The sequence below is a fragment of the Cricetulus griseus genome (genome assembly GCF_003668045.3).
Source record: "Cricetulus griseus strain 17A/GY chromosome 1 unlocalized genomic scaffold, alternate assembly CriGri-PICRH-1.0 chr1_1, whole genome shotgun sequence".
Classification (NCBI taxonomy): Eukaryota; Metazoa; Chordata; class Mammalia; order Rodentia; family Cricetidae; genus Cricetulus; species Cricetulus griseus.
The window spans coordinates 254,078,509-254,093,516 of NW_023276807.1; the positions used below are offsets into that span (position 1 = coordinate 254,078,509).

Consider the following 15,008-nt stretch of genomic DNA (forward strand, 5'->3'; position numbering starts at 1 on the left):
CCAGAATAAAGCCCCTTCAAACTCACAAGAGTAATGCCAAATATAATAAATCATAGTTTCTGAGGGTAGGTAGACATCTCTCTTCTTTCAGAAGAGTCTAACGTGCATTTTGATATATTTGAGATTCAAAATCATATGAACAAACTATTACGGACAATTGTATTTGTTATAACTTTCTAGATTAAGAATGAATAGCAGATGTATCAGAATGACAGTTTTCATTTTATTTATTTCTAGATTTTTGTTGTTGATTTTCTAATACACTTTGTAGTATTATGGGCTGTCATACATTTAAGGAGCACAATAAAAATTGCTAGATTATTTTTTATATATTTGGTATACAAGTCCTGTAATATCAGGTGTGCCTAAAGAAAGATCAAAGAACATTTAGATCAACATGATGAAGAATCTTGCAGATCTTTGTTTTTCTAATATTTCCAGCTACTTAAATGGTTTCCTTGGGATATTACTGACTTGAAGCAAGCTATACACATACATACTCGCAGGCTTTTTCTGGGTTTACCATCCCCATATAGCAACCTAGCAACACTTTTAAGGGAGTCGTCGGTATAGTTATTAGCTCACCTTGGTTGTATCTCATCTCTAAGGAATCTTGTCCCTTGCCAATTGTGTTAGATATCTTGGAAGACAAAAAGAATGTTTTGCTGATTTTTTTTTGTTTTATTTTATTTTTAAGACATTGGAACAAGAAGAACAGAGTCTGGGATGAGACTATAGTGTACAGAGTGGAGCACTAGAATTTTTCCTCTCAATTTTGAAAAATTTGGTTGTTTTCCTTACATGCTACATATTTGGGATTGTCAATGAAATGAAAGTAGTGTGAAAGACTTGATGGCTGGTATCAAATGGAAGCAGCTACTGAGTATCTGGAAAAAGGCACCACCATCGAAGACTGGAGAAGATGTGTGTTTAGAATGGTGGCCAGAGTTAAGTACAATACCACAGAGCTTCTGGAGTCCAGTGAACTTCTCTGTGTTCTTATCAAGAAGAGAATGACTTGCCACTCAAAGCCGGTAACTGTTCTCTAATTGGCAAAGTCATCATTTGCTACAAAATTACACACACACATACACACACACACACACACACACACACACACACACACACACACACTTACAAATTAATAGTTACATAGGGACATATAGCAGGGATTGTTATTTGTGTTGTTGTTCTGTGCTGGTGCTAAAAAATGCAATTTTTCCATCAAAGAGAATATAAAAAAGAAACAGAAAAAGAGTGATTTATGTAACCGTCAATGATATTTTAAGTTACACTGCCACATCATATAAACCTATTCGTTCAGGTCAGCTTCTTAGTTCTTGGTAACACTTTGTTTTTCTCTGAGATCTTTAAATATTTAGATTTTTGTTTAGTTTGTTTTTAGTTGTGATATTGTTTTCTATGCTATGGCAGTTACTTGAAAATAAAACCAGGAACATCTAAATTTAAAAAAAAAAAACTTTAAAAACTTAAAATACATGAAAGAGGAATGCACATTTTAATCTGTTGCCTTTGGGTAAAAATTGGATTTTTGTGATAGAACTGTTACAGATAAATTATCTTACACACACAAAAATACCGTGGGAACGGGGAGAAATCTAAAATTCAGAGTTGACAATGTTTATCTGTTGAGAAATGATGTTTATGCAAAAGGTACAATATGATGATTCAATTTCATTTGCAAAGAAAGGCATTTTCAGCTGTTGGATCAGAACTATAAAAAGAAATGTTTTCATCTGTGAGTTCACAGATTGATTTGAACAATTCTTCAGGCAGAAAAGCAAACTTGTGTAGCTCATAAACTATGGAACTGTACAGAATCTGTGATGCATTGTTTTCATTAATTCTACAAAGTGTGATGCCATAGTCACCATAGTAACACTGTCTGGCTGTCCATTCCAGGAGCATGGTCTCCCAAAACATCAGGCTGTCTTCATCAAGAAGAATATCTTCATTTCTGTTATCTGAAGAGATGACAAAGGGTTATAAGAATTTATCTACAGCAGATCAGGCTGAATTTTCATATAACAGAGTGATGGGAAATGTGATTGTTATATGGATAGAATGTTCAGTAATTTCTCCAAAAGCAGAAAAGGCAGTACAAATGCCACTACATACGTAATGCCAAGGTCAACATTCAGAGTTATGGAGAATAAAGTTCTGTCAGAAGATAGAAAAGTTTTAAGTGTCTCTGAGTTGTGGTAATTCATTATGCAATAATATCTAGGTTCATTCAAAATGACTAAGAGTATGTTTTAATAAGTTAATAAACATGACAGTTAGTATATAGGTTATTAAAGACTCTATGAGGCTACATGAGTAGGTGAGACTGCACATTAGTGAAGAGTCTTTAAACTTGAAACATTGAAAGTGATTTTAAATGATGATTTCAAGTGTGTGGTGGTCAATTAAATGAATGTCTAAATTCAGCTCATAAGTTAAAAGTGACTGTTTCCCAGAAGCATTTTGCCATCAGTTAAATTTGAGGAGCCTTCTTCTGAAGAGTGTTAAGATGAAACAACATGGCTTTTCTTTAAAATAGTAATAACTATGTAGTAGTTCAGTGTCTATAGTTAGTACCTTAAAACAATTTGATAAGCAGAAGGGAAATTTTTCCTTGATTCTCATCTCTAAATTTCAATAGTTGGAGATTTGATTTTTTCAGTGGTGTGCTATACATCAAAGAAATATTATTCAGCCTTAAGAATTGCGGATATCCTTCTATTTGTAATCATGAGAGGCCAGCTTGCAATGTGTTTGCCACAATACAGAGCAAATTATTTCAAGCGCCCTATGACAGACACAGAAGAACAAATACTCTGATCCTGCAGAGGTGTGTGTGTGTGTGTGTGTGTGTGTGTGTGTGTGTGTGTGTGTGTGTGTGTGTGTGTGTGTAGGAGAAATTGTGGCTAGCCTACCCAAGCTGCAGTCTCCCTGACCATTCTGAATGAGCATGGGCATACACAGCTGACAATTCCTCCATGAGCCAAGCCTGCCCAGAGATTGCTGACAAAGAGACGCCTGACCCACAGACACCAATGAGAAAAAGACAAAGCAGCAGAGTCAGCTGCCTGAGCCAATAGGACCTTGGGAGGGGCTATAAAGCCAGGTCTAACATTCTTAATAAATGCGCCTGCAGCACTCCAAGCTACTCGCCTACTCCCAATGCTTGGGTTGTTGATGCTGCGTCTTCTCACCCCTTCTCCCAAGGAGTGTTTGAGCAGGGTAACCCGCAACGCGTGTACTAGTAGTAGTAGTAGTAGCAGTAGGATTCCTCCAATAAAAACTAGATGCTGAAAGTGAAGAAGTATCACCCACAGGAGCAATCCATGTTGGAGGAAAAGCTTATCTCCCTGGGGAAAGATGACCTTGCTTTCTGGCTTTTGTTTCATTTGTTTCTATAACTCATGATGTTGCAGGGCCAAAGCAGAGACTCACTGAGAAAGTCTCTCCCTCCGTTTTGGCTGAAGTTCCAAATACATTTCTGTTTTCATGTATATTAGTCAATTTTCTCTTAATTTGGACTAGTGTTTGGATCCAGAGCTGGGCATTAGGTCCGGGGATTTCAGTAATTATTTGACTCTGTCTAGCAGAGTCAAACAAGTAAGGGAAAGCACAGTTGTGGCCAGAGGCAGCAGGAATGGAGGATAGACAAAAGGCACAGGTCAGTCACACAGGAAGAGGAAGTACTGGGAACTGGACTTATGACTGATGACTGCCATTAGCAAACCACACGGTATACTTGAAATTTTTATTGTGACAGAACTTACATTAAGTATTCACTCATAGTAAATTTACAGCAAGGAGAACAAGAGGAGAATTCAAAGATCACAGATAAGCTTATGCCACAGAATGAGCCAACAGTTTCACAGCTATGGAATGATATCAGAACTCATCCAGACCCACCACTATAAATGCAAATCCTGTCATGCCTGTTATAGCACCACAAAAAGTATTCCCTAAAAATCTTACTTTTTACTAGACTTTGATAAGAAAACTTTTTCTAAAGAAATTTAAGTATTTTCTACATCAAGTATCTTTGATTCCTAAAGGAACTACATGAAATTTGGATGCATTTCAAGACATAACTAAAATTTCTTCACTTCTGAGGGGTGTCAGAGTGTGCTGTACTGGCCAGCTTCTACATAAGCCTAGAAGCTTACTTTTTATTTCCTGCCAGTAAAAAATGTCATTCTCTAATACTAAGGCAAAAGAGAGATTTTGTGTTTTAGGATGGAGGATTACTGAATAGAAATTGATAAGCCATTTGTTTGGCTTTTAAAGATTCCATTTGTAGATGAGGTTTGCAACACAAGTTTATCAAGGATAATACCACAGTTTTTAAAAGCCAAATGATAAAAAGGTACAATGCATGTGTCCAGCCAATAAATATCTAGCTTTTAAGCATAGATTTAATTCCTCTATCTTTACTTTTAGCTTTGCACAGTGGTTGCTCTTAGAAGAAGCCACTGGAATTATGTTATTTTATAAAAAAATCTCCATTGTCAAAATAATATGTCCAAAAAACTTTATAATGGCATATTGGTGAAGCAACTAGACCAAAACCAGCCAATCTTGGGTAACTTTCATTACCTCTCTGCAAAACTTAAGAGTTCAGCTACCACTTCGCTAATGCATTCTCCAATGATTGGAAGCTTCACAGCACAAGGGATTTTCACATTTTGTATGCCATATAATCACTAGACTCTTCAAGTCAGACTTATGTATGTAAAATGCAGATAGCAAGATTATATCTATTCAAAGTAGATATCAATTGTAAAATGGGAAATTATAAACCAAGTAAAATAGTATATTTGTTTTTTAACTTAATAATTAGATGTGTTTTCTCAATTTAGAAAACTTGACAATTTTTATCCTTGGTTTTCATTTTTTAATGAATCCCATGGTTCACTCTCTGAGCCCCCCCCACTTGTCTTCGTCTCTAGATTATCCTAATTAACCTTTACTTAACAGCTAATGTCCACTTATAAGGAGTCTCTGGGAGATGGGGTGTCTCTGACTCTTTTGCCTGTTCTTTGTATACTTTTCCACCTACTGGGTTGCCTCATCCAGCCTTGGTATGCATGTTTGAGTCTAGTCTTATTGTATGTTGCTATGTCATGTTTGGTTGATATTCCCAGGAAGCTGGCTCTTTTCTGAAGGGAGGTGGAGGAGTAGTGGATCTGGAGAGAGGGGAGGTGATTGGCAGAAAGGCTGGGAGGAGTGGAGGAAGGGGCAATCATGATTGGGCTGTAATGTATAAAAGAAGAATAAACAATGTTTTATTATGAGATTTAGTTCAAATGCACTTCTCTTAATACTCTTATTGGGAGAATATTTGGCTTTGTGCCAAATACTTAAAGAAAAATCTCATGTTTTAAAATAATAACCTAGCCTCCTGCCTCTGTCTCCTGCCACTCTGCACACCTCTGCTTTGCCTCTGCTTTCTGTTTCTGTCTCTGGAATGCTGAAGTTAAAGGTGTGTGACTACCACACCCAGAAATAACTAGATTAAAACAAAACAAAACAAAATACCATAAAAATAAATACTTAGTCTTTTTATGCTTTTATTATGTGGCTTTCCTAATGCCCCAAATCATCCGAGTCTGAGTCTTTGTTTTTATATGGATAGGAAGGAGGTTTCCCCTATTATGTCTCTAATCACAGCTGATATTATAAATAATACATGCAGCCAAGCAAGCAGACACTTCTGTTACCATTTGCTTTGAATGGCATTGCTGTGGTAGAAAAAAAAACATAACTAGATTGAGGACTCCAAATTTATCTATAATTTGCATATATAGTTATAGTTGTATTTCATAGATGATGGTACACAAGATAAAGAACCTTATAGAGAGCAAGTAAAAGAAGGGAAGTTTAGAAATGGCTTCTTTCTGTTTCCCTGGATGCAGACAGTCAATTCTATTCCCTATTACCTTAATGCTGTTTTCATTTCCCCCTCTTAAAATGAAGTTCCTTGACTCCATCCCCTGGGCTCCATATTCTCTGCTGCTTCACCAGAGGCTAGGCCTGTTCTAAGGACCCAGGGAAGATACTACTGACCACCCACTAATACTCCTTAAAGTCCTCCCAGCTGCCTCACACTGAACACTACCAAGCTCCATATTCAGGCCTACAGATACAGCAGAAGACTTCTTTACTGGATACCATGCCAGTACTGGGGACCTCAGGTAAGACACCACACACCACCAGCTATCACCTCCTGAAGCCTGCACCAATCTGCATCCCATCCCCTGTGCCAAATATATCAGCCCACAACTTATACAGAAGACCTCTGCTTTACTGGCGGTCACACAATACTAGGAACCCCAGAGACCAAGCAGGTACCAAAACCCCAGAGGCCACAAAGGGTCTTGAAAATTTAGAAGCAGTATTGGCATCCAAAACCTAGAGGTCACTGAGGCCACAAAAACTTCAGTGAAGATACCCTACTGGACCTAAAGAGTCACAGGTTCACAAGAACCCTGGCCACACATGCAAGAAGACCAGAGGAAACGGAAACCAACCAAAAGAAGAAACATCCATTTCTGAGGTAAACTCAGAAATCAGCATGTAAACCTAAAAAAACCCAAACACAGATGACCAGAGGCTAACAAAAGAACATAGTCAACAATAGCCAGGACACTGTGGCACCACCAGAGCGCAGCTATCCTCCTACAGTAGGCCCAGAATATTCCAACACAGCAGAAGCACAAGGAAATGACCTGAAATCAAATCTTATGAATATGATAGAGGCCCTTAAAGAGGAAATGAATAAGCCCATAGAAGAAATCTAGGAAAGTACAAATGTGTGAAGAAAATGAATAAAATTGTTTTATTGTTTCAAAAAAATTGAAACTGGAAACAGAAGCAATAAAGAAAACACAAACTAAGGGAATACTGGAGATGGGATATCTGGGTAAGTAAACAGTAACAACAGAATCAAGTGTTACCAAAAAATACAAGAGATAGAAGACAGAACCTCAGGTATAGAAGATATGATAGAAGAAACTGATACATTAGTCAAAGAAAAGCTTAAATCTAAAAAGTTGCTAACACAAAAATATCCAGGAAATCTATGGCACCATGGAAAAAAAACTTAAGAGTAATAGGAATAGAAGGGGAAGATTTCCAGCACAAAGTCTCAGAAAATATTTTCAACAAAATCATAGAAGAAAATTTCCCTAACATAAAGAAAGAGATGCCTACAAACATACCAGAAGCTAACAGAACACCAAACAGATTGGACCAGAAAACAATATACCTACTTTCAGCACCTCAGGGAACACCCTCTAAAATTGGCCATGTACTTGTTCACAAAGTAAGTCTTAACAGATCCAAGAAAATTGAAATACCCCTCTGTATCTTATCAGACCACCATGGATTAGACCTGCATATCAACAACAGAAACAACAGAAAAACTTCAAACTCAGGGAAACTGAACAACTTTCTACTGATTGATCATGGTCAAGGAAGAAATAAAGAAATTAAAGACTTCCTAGAATTTAATGACAATGAATCCACAACATAACCAAACCTATGGGACAAATTGAAAGAAAATTCATAGCACGCATGTCAACATGAAAAAAAAATAGAGAGATCTCATACTAGTGACTTGATGGCACTGAAAGCTCTAGAACAAAAAGAAGCAGCCACATCCAAGAGGAGTATATGACAAGAAATAATTAAACTGAAGGCTGAAATCAATAAAATAGTAACAAAAAGAAAAATAAAAGGAACCAGTGAAACAAAGAGTTGGTTCATTGAGAAAATTAACAAGATAGACAAACCCTTATCCAAACTAAACTAAAAGGCAGACAGAGATGATCCAAATTAACAAAATCAGAAAGAAAAGGAAGACATAAAAACTGCCACCAAGAAAGTATAAAGAATTATTAGCTCATACTTCAAAATCCTGTACTACACAAAATTAGAATCTAAAAGAAATGGACAATTTTTTGATAGACAGTACTTACCAAAACTAAATCAAGATTAGATAAACAATATGTGTAAACCTATAACCCCCAAGGAAGTAAAAGCAGTTATTAAAAGGCTTTCAACCAAAAAAAAGCCAGAGCAAGATGATTTTCGCACTGAATTCTACCAGACTTTGAAAATAGAGCTATTACTAAAGCTCCACAAATTATTCCACAGAATAGAAACAGAAGGATCATTGCCAAATTCATTTTATGGGGTCACAGTCATCCTGATACCCAAACCACACAAAGACTCAACAAAGAAAGATAATTACAGACAAATTTCCCCCATGAATGTTGATACAAAAATACTAAATAAAATAAGGAAAAAAAATGTAAGAGCACATTAAAAGGATCATCCACGATGATCAAGTAGGCTTCATCCTAGAGATGCAGGGATTGTGCACTATATGAAAACCTTTCAATGTAATCCAGCATATAAAAAACTGAAAAAAACCACATGATAATCTCAATAGATGCTGAAAAAGCCTTTGACAAAATACAATATACATTCATTATAAAAGACTTGGAGAGATTGGGGATACAAGGGATATACCTAAACATAATAAAGGCTATTTACAGCAAGCCTACAGCCAACATCAACTTAGATGGAAAGAAATTCAAATCATTTCCACTACAATCAGGAATAAGACAAGAATGTCCCTTCTCTATATAGCTATTTAATAGCTATATAAAAGGATGAACTTTTAACCAGAGCAACAAAACAACTAAAGCAGATCAAGGTTACGAATTGAAAAGGAAGAAGTCAAAGTGTTGCTACTTGCAATTTCTTCAGAAAAGAAATTGGAGAAGATATTAGAAGATGGAAAGATCTCCCATGCTTGTGGATTGCTAGGATTAACATAGTAAAAACAAGATGGACATCTTACCAAAAGCAATGTAGACCAATCAGTACAATTTCCACCCCCAGTAGTGAAGGCAAGACTTCCTGTGGAGGGTCACCAACCCATCCACAAAAATACTTGACCTATAAATTGTTCTGCCAACAAGATGTGCTAGGGTAAAGGTGGCACAGAAATTGTGGGGGTGGCCAAACAATGACTGGTCCAGCTTGAGACCCATGCTTGGAGAGGGCGACCACCCCTGACATTGCCTGGGGAGTGGATAACCCAGAGACCAGGATAGAACCAAGCATGAATGGCAAAAAATGTCAATGAAATGATTCTAATGATATTCAAAGACCACATCTAGCCCAATTGTCATAGGAGAGGCTTCATCCAGCAGCAGATGGAAACCGATGCAGAGACTCAGAGGCAAACATCAAGCAGAGCTTAGGGAATCCTATGGGAGAGGGGGAGGAAAGAATGTAGGAGCCAGTAGAGTCAAGGACACCACAAGAAAACCCACAAAATCAAGCTAACCTGGGCTCACAGGAGCTCACAGAGCCTGAACCACCAACGAGGACGAATGTGTAGCTTGGTATTCTTTTTTTTTTTCAGATGTTTTTTATTTCAATTAGAAACAAGATTGTTTTACATGTCAATCCCAGATCCCACTCCCTCATCTCCTCCCCTACCACCACACCCCTGCAAGGAAAACCCTACCTATCACATGCCCTTTCTGCTCCCCAGGGAGGGTGAGGCCTTCCATGGGGGGGGGGGTCATCAGAGTCTATCATATCTTTTGGGATCCGGCCTAGGTCCACCCCTGTTTGTCTTGGTTCAGGGAGTATCCCTCTGTGTGGAATGGGCTCCCAAAGTCCACGCCTATGTTAGGCATAAGTACTGAACTACTACAGGAGGTCCCGTAGATTTTCGAGGTCTTCTCACTGAAACCCATGTTCCTTGGGTCTGGATCAGTCCCATGCTGGTATCCCAGCTAAGCTTGGTATTCTTGTGGGACTCCTAATAGTGGGAGCAGAGACTGTCATCAATTCTGTTGTCTGCCTATGGGAACTTACAGGTTTCCCTCATCCAGCCTTAAAAGGAAAGGAGGTGCCTAATCTGTCTGCAAGTTGATATGCCATGGCTGCCTGATATTTATGGAAAACCTGCCCTTTGCTGAAAATAAATGGAGGAGGAGTAGATGGTTCCAGAGAAAAGGGGAGGTGAGAAAAAGGACTGTGAAGAGAAGAGGAGGGGAAACTGTGGTAAGGATGTAATAAATAAATAAAGTTTCTCTATAGTAAGTCCTATGCAGTCATTTGGGTGGGCCTCACCATCGGCCATGGTTCTTCTTTTAGAGTAAGTTTTCACAAACCATAGTATCAAGGTCATACCCAGCCTGCTATTATTCTGGAAGCATATTATTAGGGAAACACAGGCCTCACTTTTATAAATGTCTTTTATCACTAGAATGACAAAGTTGAGTAATTGCAACAATCTTTGGACCACAAAGTCTGAAATGTATACTCCATGGCTTTCAAAATAAAATAAAAATGTGCCCATAAGACATGGAATGAGAAGGTGCTGGAGAGAAACACTGCCGTCAGAATATCATCAGGGAAGAGTAGATCCAAAAGCAAAGGCTACAATGTCTGAGACAACTTCCACACAACTCCCATTGACCAAGTGGGGGCACATAGGGCCTGCTTCACATTATCCTCTGTGTGAGGTATGTTTCTCATTGCTGTGACAAAGTACATGACAAGAAGCAATTGCACGAAGGAAAGATTTATTCTGCCTCACAGTTTGAAGGTACATCAGGGAGGCCATGAGAGTTGGACTTTGAGCTGCTGGTCACATCATGTCTACAGTAAGGAGCAGGGAGAAATGAATGCTGAGAAATGAAATCTCAGCTGAGCTGGCTTTATCCACTTAATCAGTCCAGTGCCTACCCCATGGAATGACGCCACCAACAATGAGGGTACACCTTCCAATCTCAATTAACCTCAGACAGAAACTTTTCCATAGACAGGCCTAGAGGTTTCTTTCCTCAGGGATTCTAGTTCCTGTTAAGTTGACCATGTTAGAAAGCAGTATCCTGTGTTCTCAAAAGTGCCTCTGACTAACAGAGGCTTAGCAGCCCCTGAACACCGAGTTCACAGAGAGATATTTAATTTTATTGACTCGGAAATTCACCTCATTTAAATGCAAGAGAGTCACTAAAACCACAAGGTTTACTAATCAAAGCTCTTGTTGAAAGGGCTTTTAAACTCATATTTGTGTTAAGACCAGATGGTATAAGTTTATAAACCTAACATGTCGAACTGTTCCTGCTTCCTCCTCCTTTTCAAGATGAGAGGATGATAGCAATATAGTTTTCAATCAAAGTAGACTAATAATTGTTATTTTCTTATTTTCTAATGGGCTGAAGTCTCAAGCAATATTTTAAGAGCCATCCTAAAAACCTCTGGGTCAAATGATAGTACAAGAGAAATTAGCATTCAGGAAGAAAGCCAAAACAAATGAATTTGAGTTAGGAGTATTTCATTCTGCAGCTTGCAATTTAAGCCTCCTTTCATGCCTCAAACAGCAATTTTGCATGACACAAAGTTTAGCAAGAAAATTTTGTACGGAAACTGACTGCTGAGTAGTAATTCACAAAATACTCTGCAAGTATTCTCACTTTTCAGTGTACAAGGCAAGCAGTTCACAGATTTATTACATTTCTTCTGCACTACCAATGAGATCTGCATTGGGAATCCCAATTGTTCAACTCAGTTTACTGGATATCTGGAGTTTTCACTTATTTTTGAGGCTAGCAAAGCTAAACAGCCTTTGTCTAGGCCTGGAGACATGGATCAGTGGTTAAAAGAATTTGCTGCTCTTGCAGAGGACCTGAGTCTGTTTTTTCAGTAAGTTGATCCCATAAGGGCCTGTAAACCCAACTTCAGGAGGATGCAAAATCTCTGAAAAAAAAACAAAAGACAGACAATAAAACACAAGCAAGAAATCAAACAACGGAAACAAAAACACACTGAAGAATGCCAAGAAATCAATTCACTGTTTTACAAATTATTTTAAATACGGAGTTAATGCTGATAGTAAAAGTGAGGGGGTCATTTCCTGCTTACCCTGCCTCTCTTGTAAGAATTTTCCCTTCACATAAACAAATACGTGATGAGGAAATTTTGTTAGTCAGCTGCTCAAAATGAATGGGTTTGTCTCCTTCAACTATTGTCAATTTTATCTTAGGCTTTAAGAGTTTCCTTTTGTTTTTAAGAATATAAACCATGATTAATAATACAAATGTCTATTTATCCTAATTGAAAGTTGTTAAGTTTACAATACATATGGCTGCCGATGTGCGCATGTGCACACACACACACACACACACACACACACACACACACAATCACCCCTCCTCCCTGGCCATCAACTCTAGGACATTTTTGGCATCATGTCTTACTACTCCATCCCATTCAAGGACCTCAGCATATCTTGGTGTATTTGATGATTCCTCACTGTTATTGCTATTTATTATTTTGTGAGTTTTCTGTTCTCTGCGTCCTTTCCATTGTGAACATATGAGATTCTGTTTCTAGATTATTGTTTCCTTTCTCAAGTATTGAAACTGCTGCTGAAACTACATTGGCATTTTTGTTTCAGAGATTATCCTTTCAGCTCTGAAATTTTGTTTAGTTCCTTATGGAGTTCAGTTCATAATATTTGTTAGGATTTAGGATTTGCCCTGCCACTGTCCTCATACAAGGGCTTCTTTAGTGTGTTTATTTATCCAAGTTCGTTGCCAAGAGGAGTGAGCTTTGATTGTCCTGTCTATTCCTTGCCCCTCTGAATACCTAAATGTATTTGGTTAAAAACTGGAAACTTGTACTTAATATAGTTTAGCAAACATGCATTTTATGTTTATTTTATAATAGTTTGTCTTCCTTTATTTTGTTTCTCTTTCTTTTATTTCATTTATAATTTCTCTAGATTTAATGTTTGGAACTACAATATTTACTTAGAAATGTCACTGCCAATTTATAAAACAAATGACATTTATATTTGTTAAGCCTGACTTCCTGTGGTCCACCCTTCTGTTTGTGTAGCTCAGCACTCAACTTGGATAGACCTTATGACATTCAGGGTTTCAGTCCTTGTAAGTGAATCTGTGTAAACTATAGCAGGTCAGTTTAACTTTTCCTCAGTTTATAGATGCTTTTCTTTTTCTTTGACCTATCTAGGGCCTTCTGCAGGTTAATGTATAGTTTTCCATTCTTCCCAGGAGTTATGAAGATATCATTTTGTTACAAGGATTCTTAAGGTGAAGCCTGGGCCCTGATAGCCCCAGCAAGCTAAGCTACACCACATGCCCTCTCTTACAAACACATAATAATGCAAGAAGAAGGATATATACTCAATGTGGCCACACTAGAAAGAGTAAGGAGTTCCAGCAGCCTCTCATTTTATTTGGTAAGGTGCTGACATGAGGCAGAGGTTCAGATAAAAGAAGTAAAGTGTGGCCAGCTAAGAAGTCCTGTCAAAGCGAGGTGTTGCCCATCATCACTGTCTAGGCTTTGACCTCTCAAGCATAGTTGTCTGAGAAACTGTGGGAACAGTCCAAAATCTCTTTCTGGGAGACAATGCCCCCTCTGGAGGACATCAGGGCCCATCACTTTCCTTTCTCCAAAAGGGGACTTTTGGGGGAAATTTTGACTTCTTAACGTTTGTTATTTTAATGATTAAATAGAGAAAAGGGCACGAATGTCTCTTTAGGATATCTTAATTCCTGGCAGGAGTGTGGCAATCTGCCTTTCCCATGAATCATTTTCCAGGTTTACTGGGACCTTGAAAAGGAATAAATTTCCCCATTTGTTTTCTACTAGGTTTGTACATTTAGCTCCAAACCTGGCTGTCCTCTCCCTGCTGACATGTCTGCTGCTCTTTTGTGATCAGACCCATGCAGGAAAGCCACAGCTTTGACACTGGTCCAGAGGGAAGAGGGCAGATCCGCCCCAGGCAGGAACACAGACACCTGCTGTCTGATCTAAAACTCCAGCAGTTTTTAAATAAATGATGCTTCTCACTGTTTGGTCTGCTTGGTTGACTTCCAAAGACTCATTTGGCAATTTTGTTCCATTTTCTCCTTTTTGCTTGTTTGTTTGTTTTTGAAAAGAAGGATTCTCCAATCTCCTTATGGTGCCATAACCAGATTTCTGTATTTGGTTGTTTATTTTTTTTTCAAAAATTGATTGATAGGAGTATTGATAATGTTTTGGTTATGATTTTAAGAAGTCTTTATCTGAACAGGATATATTAAATAATTATGGCAGAATTACAGGATTCTGGCAGTCAATTTAAAATTATTTGCATCAGGAAGAGTGAGTGGAGACAGAGATGAAACAAAACTGGAAGTGAGTTATTGAGCCATAGTAGCAGACACCTGGAGAGTCATCTCAATTTTCTTTAATTTTTAATGCTTTGAAATTATTTATAATTAAAAGACAGAAATTATTAAATACTGAAATCATATCTATTTCAGCATCAGAGTTAGCATGAGATGAGTATAATGTTCTAACTGCATATTTTGGAGTAATTTACTTTCCTTGATAAGGAAATTGTACTCATTCACAGGTATCCTATTGGGTTTTTAAGTTAGCAACATAGACATAAATTTCTGCATTTACTCCATCCCCCTTTTGAAAGTTATTATATCATAGATATGATAGCTTTTCATGTTGAATGCTAGCTTGAGCAGGCTCTAAGTCTAACATGTGTCACGTGTCACTGAGGGATGGTGCTTGGTGTTCAGGTTCTAATGTGCCTGTGTCTCATCCCTGCTTCCCTTTTCATCTGACATTTGCATAAAAAGTAGCACACTCTAAAAGCATAACAAATGTCATTAATAATCTTGCATCAAATCCCTTGTATCAGAGCTTTTTGGCATCTTTGAAGTGAGGCAGCCTCAGGCAGGTGAATAACACAAAAGTGTTTTGATGTCACTGGCATAGAGATTAGATAATAGAAGCTTGTGTTAAAACTAAATCTGGGGACTGGAGAGATGGCTCAGAGGTTAAGAGCACCGACTGCTCTTCCAGAGGTCCTGAGTTCAATTCCCAGCAACCATATGGTGGCTCACAATCATCCATTATGCGATCTGGTGCCC

The 15,008-nt window shown here is 38.0% G+C and overlaps 1 long non-coding RNA gene across 1 annotated transcript in view; it reads left to right on the forward strand.

Annotated features, from left to right (window-relative positions):
• Positions 1-2,258, forward strand: part of LOC107977801 — a 90,285-nt gene extending 88,027 nt beyond the window's left edge. Inside the window, exon 3 of the long non-coding RNA XR_003480874.2 lies at positions 698-2,258. This is a non-coding gene — a long non-coding RNA (uncharacterized LOC107977801). The remainder of the gene's footprint in view (positions 1-697) is intronic.
• Positions 2,259-15,008: the final 12,750 nt, after the last annotated feature.